Genomic DNA, 12,111 nt, shown 5'->3' on the forward strand with positions numbered 1-12,111 from the left:
CCATCTACTTCTTGTTGTACACCTTTACCCCGCATCGCTGTTAAGCCAACCTCAGCATTTTCATATTTTACATCTATTACATCTTTCAAACTATCTGTCTCCTTAGTAGCACTTCCATCTCTTGTACTACCTCCCTTTTTGCTCCTCGGAGGAACAGGAGGAGCATCCCCCTTTTTGTTTTCAATTTGGTTCATCAGATTCTCTCCTCTTTCTTCAGATATCTGTTTCACTACGTACCTGATATTCACTTCTTCTGATTCATAGCTCGGATCATACGTCTTTTCAATGCCAGGCAACGCTAACCTACCCCCTGATCGGTGAGTCTCACCAAGTCGAACTTCAGTTTGGGACAGGATCTGTCTCATGTGATTGTGGTCTCTTAGATCACCTAACCTCTCTTTTAAATTGTTCCGTTGTGCAAGAATGCTGCCATTTTGTTTTTCCTTGGCCTCCGTCATAGAATCTTTCAGTTCTTTTTTACGTTGCTCTACCCTTGTGACATAACTTTCATCAGCGCTCTCATCAAATATTGGATTTACATCTTGTTCTGTGAATGTATTGTTTCTTCTCTGTCTGTCTGAGATGATCTCTTCCAGCGCCATTTTTGCTCTGTCATATTTGTCATTTATAAGAGCTTTGTTTACTATGACGTTGCTGTCTAACTTTGTGAAAGTCTCCTGCTTACTCTGATCCTTCTCTTTCTGTGCAAATAGTTCTCTTTTAGCTGTTGTGTTCCCTCTCATAGACATCATACCCTTCTTAATATTCCTTAGCTCCCTTGAGATCAAATCATTCCTAGCCCTAGCCTCCTCATCAATGTTAACAACACCTAATTTGTTCTTTGCGTTCTCGAGAACACGATCGCCGAGCCTTGCTCTCTGCAGCTCTTTCAGAGCGTGCAAGTCATTAATTATTTGCTCCCTATCTTTCATTTCTTTGAGTGGCATCGTCTCCTCATCCGCCTCCATTATTGGGTCCACTTTCAAATCACCATCCTCAAACTCTTCGCCTTGTTGATCACCCGTCTCTGCGTATCGCTGATATTTTATGTAATTGTTCTGTCTGGCTGAGAATATATGTTTGAGTTTGCCCTGTTTCTGGACAAATTCATTTTCGCTTGGGGATGAATCTAATTTTGCATCCTTTGAATCGCCATTAGTGAGCTTGTCGACATAATGTATTTGCTGTTTGTCGAGAGAGAGCTGAATATCAGATTTTGCAAAATTTCTCTTTGGAACTGGTGGGGGCTCTTTCTTGACATGACCCTTTTTGCCAACCAGTGATGCTTCATTTCTACTTTGAGATAAAATATTGTTGTTTTCTGGTATTGAACTCTTGCTGACAAACATTTCTCTAGGATCTGCAACCTTTTTATCTGTTTCTCTCTCCCTTACTTCTTCTCTGTCTGAAATGTGCTTATTGATGCTATATGACTGAGCTGCAGATAGAGCTTTATTTTTGGCTGCAGTAATTGCTTCCCTTGCTGCTCTGATCACATCTATTGTAGTCATGGGTTGGCCACTAGTATCTTTTTCCTTAGAGCTGACGTCTTTTTCTTTAATGTCTTTGGTAGGTTGTTTTGCTTTGTCTGGTGCATTTGGTGCTCTTTTCCCTACTGACACATTTGATGAAAACCCTTTGTTTTCATCCGCATTGGATGAAAATAGTGGCGAACAATCTTTGTTCTCATTTAAAGCATTTGATGAAAACCCTGTGTTTCTTGGCAGTGCTTTTGGAGAGAGGTCTTTGTTTAGCGTGCATGGTGAAAGTCCATTTGCCTCAGTTGGTTGGTCTACATGTAGAGTAGCAGCAGTGCTCAGGGGGACTAGAAGATGTTGCATATCACTGTCAACAGGGATGGCTTTCTTGTACAAATTTAGAGATGGGTAGTTTTGCTTTTTAGCCTTGGGACTCTTTGTCTTTTTTGACTGTATTAAGGGGGAAATGGGATTCTCCTCAACAAGGCTACCTGCAGCCTCTCTTTTGGTTTGCAGTAGATTTGATAACAAATAATCATCTGAAAGAGGTCTATCACTATCATGTTTGGTATGACCAATAGTTGGGGTATTGATAGATTCTAAAACAGGACTGCAAACTGTCTGTCTGTCTGTTGAAATGGCAGGAGTGCTTAAGCCAGATGCGTAGCCTTCAGAGCCAGCTTGCAAATATTTCAGATGATCTGATTGTGGGGATTGGGTGCCACCCTCAGGCACTTCTAATGTTATGAATTTGGGAGGGCTGTAACGGCTTTTAACCCTTTTCCTGTTGTCTTTGAGGTTGAAGAGGATGCTCGAGGCGAGTGATTTGTACCCGTCCCGCTTGAAAGAAGGTTCAGGGGTAAGTTTGGCTTCAGAGTTTGGTCTTAGTGGGAGGTCGAAACAAGAGGGCGAGAGGACAGTTTGGAGGATTTCAGATGTTTCCGTTGGTTGTCTGGAGGGAATGACGGGAGTCATCAGCTGGCAGATGCTGAACGGAGTGGAAGCTAAAATTCTTACTTCCTCAACTGCTGTCACGTCCACAAATCTAGCCTCGTTTTTGACCAACCAAAGATTTTCATCCACTGTTTTTGAACTGTTTTCCGGAAGCCGCATCACAGGTTGATTTAATGGAATCACACTTTTTGCCCTGGTTCTGTTGCGCCTCCAGGGGGCAGCACTCCCATCCCCTCTCTCTGAAGAGCACCTCTCCTCAGCCAGAGTAGCTGAGGGCTTTGGCAAGACCTTCGGCGGAGGAGGGGGAGGGATGGGTTTGGGAGCAGTGGGAGGAGAGGGCTCAACTGCTGCTTTCTGGCGTGACTGCACCGCCTCTATACCCAGAGTCTCTTTTCTGTGTGCCTCTGTAAGATCCTTGTAAAAAGGCAAGTCGTACCATTTAGGGATACTATCTATGGGAAGAACAGAGGTGTCATCTTGGCCAAAGGGGAACTGGTTGAAATCTCTCCATGTTTCGAAAGGACTAAACTCACTGTGGAGGAAAAAGTTTTTGATGTTAAGTTTCCTTAGTTTGATAGTGGATTTCCCATGTTTGCTCTTTAAGGATTTCCCAGAGACAATGGCAGCATCTTTGCCTGTTTTGTTCGATGAATGGTTCTTGAAATGTCCACCTGTGAGATCGGTGTGATAATCCGAGGAGAATTCCGATAGCTCTCTTTGGATGCTGCGAAGTGCAGACTTATCCCATGATTCCCCGTTAGAGTCTGTCATACCTCCATTTTTGATCAACATCCCCTCACGGCTTTCCTCTGTAGCACTGAATGCCTTAAGGATAGACGACATGTGAGACATATTCTTCTGTTGCAGCTGTTTCCACGGCTCGGCACAGTTTTTATCAGTTTTGTTTTGCCTTTGCTTTTTAGATTCCTTGTGATGAGTCTTTTTAAGAGGCTGCCCCACCAAAGGTTTGTGGCAGCTGAAAGGTGAGTATCCATATAACACCTCATCATTGTAAACCGCCTCATCACCAACGCAGAGACTTCGGAAGGCCCGATCGGTGAGGGTGCTGACCTCTCGATCCGTCTCGTCCATGACCAAGTCGGTGAAGCCGTTGGGAAAGCGATGGTGGAGCATGCTTCCCACCCGATGGCTCATGTGTCGCTTTTCCACACAGCTCATGATGTCAACAACCTTCTTTCAGTCTCGTGCATCACCTGTCTTGCCTCCTTTACAGCTCCAGCTCCTGCAGCTTTGTAGATCCGTTAGTTTTTGTCCAGCTCAGGTCAACGTAGTGCAATTGGTTGGGTATGTAAAGTTCCTAAAATGAGACAATGAAATTAGCGTCTGTTTAGAAATTGTGGTTTTAAACCAATCTACTCAGTCACACATTGTGAGCAGTTATCTTTTCAAAATGTGTGCAGTTCAAAAGCTCAGGAACAGACCGTTTGATGACTACTATAAAAGGTTTCCAACTCTGCAGTTGCACCAATGACCTTTATGTACACGACATGTGCCATCTTGAGCCATGCGGTCATTGTTCATGCAGCATACAAACACTTCATGCCATGCACTTGGCTATTTTAAGCTCTGTATGGTGCCTTAAGCTGTGAGCACTCAGCATACTGTTGGTGGCTATGAGAACAGCTCCTAGCTCGTTTAGAGGAATTTAATTAGAAAAACTTTAAAGGAAAGAACCCTACTTTACATTGGTCCCTTTCAAATGCAATCACATTTAATGGGTTGATATCTAGACAATGCAAAGCTCCGGAACAACATCCACGCCTGCAGGTTTACGCCACATATCGCAAGTATATCATCAGTCACAGAGCGCCTTGGCAGCAGCTGCTCTACTGTAGCTTACTTTAGCTATCTGGGTGAGGTCTTAGAATAGCCCATTGATATGTCCTAACCTGCGAGCATAGCCACTTCCATAGAACTCAACTCTTCAACTATCTACATTACCATGACTCTCCATATGAGCAGAATGGGTTGAGACAAATATAAACACAGTCATTCAACAATTCAGTTATGTTCTTGATTGTATCCGTACATTAAAAGTGTATAATTTAAAATCATTCGCAGTTGTTAAGAGCAATTCATGTTCACAGTTCACAACAAGAATTTGAATTTAGCAGTAGGTGAGTTTACAAAAGCCGATAAGACAAATTATCGTTACTTTTATTATTGCTATTATTATTCCTATTATTTGAACTTAACAAACCAAGAACCTATTGACTTTACTGTATCTTTAGCCTGACTTGCAGAATGTTTTGGCTTTCCAGTAGACATTGGCCGCCAACAGTCTACCAGCTCTCATACCTACAGATCAGTTCGCCACCACGGTACTTTCCCAGCATCTGCTTGTGTATTTATACCCATATAGCCCAGATAACTGTACTAGATATATGTGCAACCATTCGAAGAAGTATTTTCTATTGTCCTAAAAGATGTGTAAATATTTGTTTAAATGATTTGATATTGTGTATGTGTAATGCTTTTATAGCAATAAAATGCAGAGGCCCTTGTGCTGCTGGTCTTTTTGGACATAAATGTTTAGAACACATTTAAAACGTTGTATATCTTATCTTCTCTCTCGGCCTCAGTATTATTCATGTCTTTGTAAACATCCATATAATCACACTGCTGCCTCACCTTGTCAATGTGTCTTTCATGCTGAGTGTAACCGTCCAATCGAGGCGGTGGTGTCAATCACAAATCATCAGTGAAGAATCCATTGCAAAATTGCAACCTGGTGAGAATAAATTTGAGTTAGTGTTTGTCATCCATGGTAAACAAAGTCTTGTTCTTGAAGTTGAAGAAACAAAAGAAAACTCACCCAAGTGTCTCAAGCCCTCAGTTCCATGCTCAAATGCACTGGTGTGGCCAAGGTTCTGAGAGCGAGCTCCAAAGATACCAAAATAGACGCACAAGTCGGTGTGGCCAAACTAAGCAGCAACACAGGGCGCAGCTAGCTAACACACATTGGAATAAGCAGAGGGTGTCGAGTGGCAGGGCAAGGAAGGGAGCAGGATGAAATGGACACTGTCATTGGTTATTTTTGTAACTAAGCAGTGAGGACTGATAGGGTCCTTTCTTTACCGTTAAACACCTTTGAAAAGATGACGGGCCTTCGTGTCCCTGAAGATGAGGCACCGATACTTTGAGTCTCGGTGGGGACAATACAGACCGGCTGGGTGTACTTACCATTGGCTAACTTTTAGCTTGTGACTCATTTGGCTTCTGTCACCCAGAGAAACAAGCTTTATGATATAGCCCATTGCATCACACAACTGACAGTCCCTGAAGCGGAGGATTGGTAGCTGGAGGTGGCTGTATGTCTGCTGACTTTGGTGGGGCTGGGCCAATTCTTGTTGTTCAAGCCATGTTTACAAGGCCGTGTTGAGAACATGAAAGGGTGTGACTGGGTAGTCTAGTTTTAGGACCAATGCAGCTGTTGTTGCTGTGAGATTAAGCGGAAATGGAGTGGGGGGCATTTTGTTGACGTGTAAGCCTACGTGAGTCAGAGGAAGTCAATGGATGAGGTCAGATGTGGAGCATTATGTTGTGCATTCCCTAAATGGAGAAAGTGGAGTGTTTAATAAATACTGTGTGACTCAACTTGGTGTAATATGCCTTAACCTGTTTAAATAAAGTATTAGACAACAAATTAGGTTGAAAAGCATGAAATCACAATCTCTGTTGAGCCGTAGTTTGCTCCAACAACAACCCGATGGCCCGGGCATCCACAGTGGTGTGGCTGTGCTCCATCAAGGTGCCATATTTAAGCCTGTCTATTTCTGTCATGTTGTATTTCAGAAGGTAACAGCCTGCCTCTCTGCCGACTGCGCCCTACACACTTGCTAACCTTGCACATGTATTTGACTTGTTTAGGCAGTAAAACATGCAATCTTCAACAATGGACTAAGGCAATTATATTCATGTTGAATGGACAAATACTGTCAATTTGCATTATTGAATGTATCAGTCAAAGTGCATGAATAAGGGATCACTTAAAACAGTTCTCCCTTGATATACACAGTTATATGAATCACATTTTATAAAGTCTAACTTGTATTCCAGAGCATATGATGATTGCACTTGCAGATCAAGTGGTGTGTTCATTTTCAAAAAAACAAAAAGGTCCCTGCATTGTTCTGGGGTGTTAGATTTAATTGCTGAGCAGTGTGGGAATATCTTGCTGTGAGCAGAGATACGGTATGCAAGGCCATTTCCGTGTTACTCTCTTGCCCAGAATAAGACCTCACATGGGCCTGCTGCCTCCTCCTCCAGCCCCTTTCTCACCTTTCTCTTTTTACCTACAACCCTCCAACAGCACATTTTACCCAGTGCTTGTGCCAGCTGCCCATGTATATAAAAAGTGAAATTCCAAACCAAATGGAACTTTAAAGGATACCAATGCACTTTCTCTCCAGCTTGTCACCTATGAGACTTTAGGATGAAGCATTATATTTTATTCTTTTTTTATTATCTGTTTGGTCTTTTTCATTAGTGCTAAGCTTGCAACAGTTTATTGCATTTAACAATAGTGCATGAAACAACGTTGAGTAGTTCTATTTTCTACCAGTATCTAATAATCAATGCTTCAGATTGATTTGGCTCGGATATACCTGCCTTAAACACAAAGAGAGGTGATTTATACAACAGACACCAAAGAATGAAGTCCAGCCCACCAGGGTAAGGATTCAGTCTTTGTTTGTGGCATCATGACTGACACCCACATGTGTTCCGTTTGACTGTGAAACCACAGGGAGCCATCAAGCTGGCTGGCTCATGCTCCTTCATGCCCACTGAGAACTGGGACGGACAGGCCTTCAAGGCTGAGAGGCTAGTAAACCCATGTATGGTAACACTAGGACAGCTGACGCCAATCATGAACTCTGTGACAGAGAAACAATGTTAACAAATTGCATTTCTATAAAAAAGAAATATCTCTTCATGTCAATGCAGTGGCGTGGTTATGACGGGCCCCAGTTCACACCATTATGACCATTAGGCCCTAGTGCATGAAGGTTAGTAGATATGAAACACACACACACACACACACACACACACACAAACACACACACCTCATCGTATCGTCACATGATCAAATACATTACAAATACAATGGACAATATCAACAAATATATTACACATCATCAATCATCTGTATATGACAAAAGAATACCAAAAACATGAACAATGATTCATTAAGGATAATTAATAGTTTTATAGTTAATTTAGTTTTAATTTGGTAGAATAACTAATTTTAGTTTTTCCCTTCTGACAATTTGACTAAATATATAAATATATATATTTGGATTTATTTATTTTTGTGAAATTGCCACCGCCATTTCCAAATGGCCCAGATATAATTGCACTCAATGTATGATTCTCGTCAATATATCTGATTAAGGCCTAGTGGGCAGTAGAGTTACCACGAAGACAATATATGTTATGATGGTAGGATAGCGTTGTGTTGTAGATGTCCTGCATAACTTTTTTACATGGCAGCAAAAACAAGAAGAAATGACGCATTTAATTATTGTTTCCCGTGCATGGTGAAGTGCAGTGTCTCCAATGTAACATAACTTTCACCCACACTATTTGCCTTGTGTGAGGGGAGTGATGACAGGACCGTAATAACTGATATCCCCCGAGGTCTAGATACGGCAGGTGGCCGACCAATCAAAGAGGAGCATTTTGCAAGCCGCAAATGCGGTTACGTCATCTTTGCATTAAGAAGTGGAGCTAAAAACCAACTGCCAGACGCCGTCTCAATAGGATGCAGTATATGTTGAGCTGCAGTCATAAATCTCAAAGCATCTCGGTAACATATGGCCCACAAATCTCTCGATCCAAACAACATCAGTAACCTACATCTAACAATCTATGTCAACCAGTGTCATTCCCAACCACTCATTGTTGCTCGTCAGCGCGCTGAAAATACATGAAAGGATAAACTGTGCTTACGTGTTTATGGATCTTTTGCACTTGCTTAGGCGCTCTTGTGTGTTTTCTTTTGACACCGCCAACCTGCCAGGGACTGACACATTTACCTGGTGGCTGGTGGAAATGTATGTCCATTGTCTTTTCTATCAAATAAAACATTTTGCTTCGATTTTCAGAACGATTCAATCAGTGTTGAAACGGTGGCTACAACTTCCCCCCAGTAAATGGGAGGGGCCTTTGCGTCGCAGGTAGGACATTCAACAAAAACCAGAAAAGACGCGCAATCTTTTCATCAGCAAAGCTTTGAAACCCAGAAGCTCAGGAAACTACTCGTCATCGTATATGAGAAAAGAACAGAAAAGACAATCTCACAGCGCTTCACAAAGTCAGCGAGCGGACCAGAAACGCCACAAAAGACATGAGAGCATTTCAGACGTGTGGGTGTACGTCGGCGGTCATCAGGGCCGTCCTCATCACTGGTGAGTACAATGTAAACCCGTATGTTGTAAATGGTAAATGGACTCGCGCTTGTGTCGCGCTTTTCTCAAAAGTGCTCTTGACACTACATGTCATCCTTGACCCATTCACACCCATTCATACATAACTAGCATTCATACGACATTCACACACCGCTCCGGGGGGCAACTCGGGGGTCAAGTGTCCAGTGCCCAAGGACACATCGACGTGGACTGTGGCGCCGGTCCTCCGATAGAAGGACGACCCCGCTCTGCCACCGAGCCGCAGACGCTCGTCCAGAACATATTTTCTAAAACCTTATACAGAGGTGATGTAATGCCAGCCAATAAATTCGACTTTGGCGTGTGCATGCCAGCTCCAAAGTTATTTTTCTGGTCTTTCTGGAAAGCCTGCGTTTGTATTTTGACTTTGGCCGTGAGTTGACTGCAGACTGCGGACAGCTCATGACCTCTGCTTGCTGGATACGACACATTATGTAAGAGGTCGCGCTCTGGTCACTGGAAACTTTATCTCCCCCAACACTCAGGGTGCGTTAAGCTGAAACGACCACAGACTGAAACACAACACAGAGATTGTCCCATGACTAGTCACAGGTCCACTCCCTGACACAGCCAGCTCTTTGAACTCCAGTGTGTGACCTTCAGCAAGGTACTGGTTCTCGGTACCACCGAGCGGAAAACAAGAAAATCGAATCAAAGCCTACAACGCGCTGACAGAAAGAAGACCACAGAGAATCATTTGTTGATCGTCTGATTCCCGTAGAACTTTAGTTCTCATTTAAGATCTCACACACAGGAACAACAGGCCAGCTCCCAGAGCTGCCAGAGGAATGCGACCGGGGGGTTGTAAAATGTAAGATAGCCCACCTGCCGAGCATGTTTGCTCTGTTTCAGCTAACAATCTGCTCCACTCGCTCAGTCGCAGTCATGCCGAGCCGCCCACAGGACCGCTCCTCCTGTCTGGTTGGCGTCCGAGACCGGAGCAGCTGAGTGTCTGGCTCGAGGGCATCTCGGATTTCTCTTTCTACAATTTGCATTTCAAACTTTAGTGGCTAGAAGCAGACGCTTTGGATGTCAGAATGACTGTCAGGGTGCGATTGGGATCCATATGGAGCTGGTGGGCACCGAGCCGAGGAGACAAAACACGAACCAGGAATCATCGTCTAAAACCCGTTCCGCATGCCTGATCATGACCTTCTCAAAGTGGCCTTTCACGGCCTTGATTCCAAACACATAATTGACACACTTGCTCACGATGAGCCGACACACTCCTCAATGGACAGTGTAGCGACGATTGTTGTTTGTGTAGTTGTTTCCATTTCTCTACACCGCGTTCCCATTTCCCATGAACTCGATCCGCTTGGTCACTTTTGCTTTGCAGTATTTTGTTCTTTACAAAACATTGGCATTGTTCTTTCTGCTCTCGTGTCCAAAGGTTTGATTATTTTGTTACCTTGAGTTTGTGTTTTGTATTTTAAAAAGGGGAAGCCATGAGGGCTTCGCAGTCGCCACATAATCGTCTGGCAGCCAAGTCTAAAACAAGCTTGTGGGCCGCATGTGTTTGCCTATTGACGCGCTTCTGCGTATGATCCTCAAAGCCTTTATGTATCGCTAAATGCTGCGAATGAGTCCGCACCTGTTACTTAATCACTTCCTACATTGAGAGCCACGTGTCTTCTGAGTCAGGAGCCGGAGGTCAAGAGGTTAACCTCTCTCATCACTCTCTGCTCCTTACAGGGTGGCTCATATCTGGAGTGGTGAAAACTCAAGATATGTCCTTGAGCGTGGCATTTAATTTGCTACTTCCCACAGCCACCAGCGGTCTTCACTAGACCTTTCTGAAGCTTCAGACGGTCAGAAACTGCACCTCCCGAATCGCGGTAAAGTGAAAGTGAATCGTAACGTTGAACCAACAAACCGACTTGGTTAGGTTAAGGAAAGAAAAACGGCGTCTATGTAGCAGGCCTCCTTCACGACCGTATCTCTGAGGCTGATGGCCGCTGATGACGCCCATTCAATCGGGCCGATTCGAAGCGGCTCGCAGCAGCGATGTTCGAAGAGGAGCTGCAGAATACTACAGGCGCTTGAATGCAGCTTCACTTCACCGCTGAGCATTGAGCAAACTCTCTGTGCTGTGACACTTATCTGATGTCGACAACCCTGTGGCTGTGCCTCCTTCCTGTCTGTGTGAACAGTCTGTTTTTGTGACCTGAAAATAATTCGCCGTCAACAATGTGCTTTCAGAAGGTCTGCTGACGAGCGTGAGAGGAGAGGGAGCCGACTCTGCCGAGCAACTAGGTGGGTCAACAGGTCAAACTGAACACACAGCGGTTTAGAGGTTCATTTACAGTCAGCCAATCAGTATAGGCTTCACATACAAATCGAGTCGTGAAAATATTTGCTCAGCGATAATATTGAAATAATGAGACTGTAAATTCCTTTGAGTTCCGTATTACATTTTGTGAAAAAAGGTTTGAGAGCAAGACCTGAAAAGGTACATTTGGCTTTGTTATCTAGCCATTCAGACAGATCAGGTTTCATGTGCCGGGGTTTTTATGGTCTCTGGGCATCTGACAGATCCAAGGAATATTAACTTTGAGTAGATCAATGGCTCCTAACCTTTAGGGGGTCACAAAATAAATGTTGATAATTAAAAAGGGAGGTACTTTCTACTTACCTTTGCTGCTTTTTGTTGTTAAATAAATGGATGATAATCTTTTCTTTGTGGTTCTAAGAATGTAAATGGGAGGGCCCAGAGTGTGGACTGGTAGCTTGAGAGGTTCACCAGTTCACCTCCTGGTCTCTACAGAGGCCATCTTGAGGCAAGGGCACCGAACCCCTGATTGCTCAAAACCCCATCCTATGAAACTGAAATGTCATGTTTTCTTCGTGCAAAATGTCATCACATCATCATAGTATCCCATTAAACATTTGTGTTAAACTTTAATAATTACCATATGAATGCGTGATTTAGGGCCAAATGTGTATCGTGATGTCACAGTGACCTGAAATCCAGTTCATCCTTGAGTGCAAGTTGACGTTTGTGCCCAATTTGAAAAAATAAAATAAATGTTGATGTTGCATTCAAGAAAATAGGTTGGATGTGAGGTCACAGTGACCTTGACCTTTGACCTTCAAAATCTCATCAATACAAACACATATTGCCTCCGGTGCACACACAATTTCCCCTTTAAGCTTTAAGGATCAATAAAGTATGCCTTCTTCTTCTTCTTCTTCTTCTTCTTCTTCTT

Source organism: Cyclopterus lumpus, chromosome 19 (genome assembly GCF_009769545.1).
Source record: "Cyclopterus lumpus isolate fCycLum1 chromosome 19, fCycLum1.pri, whole genome shotgun sequence".
Taxonomy (NCBI): Eukaryota; Metazoa; Chordata; class Actinopteri; order Perciformes; family Cyclopteridae; genus Cyclopterus; species Cyclopterus lumpus.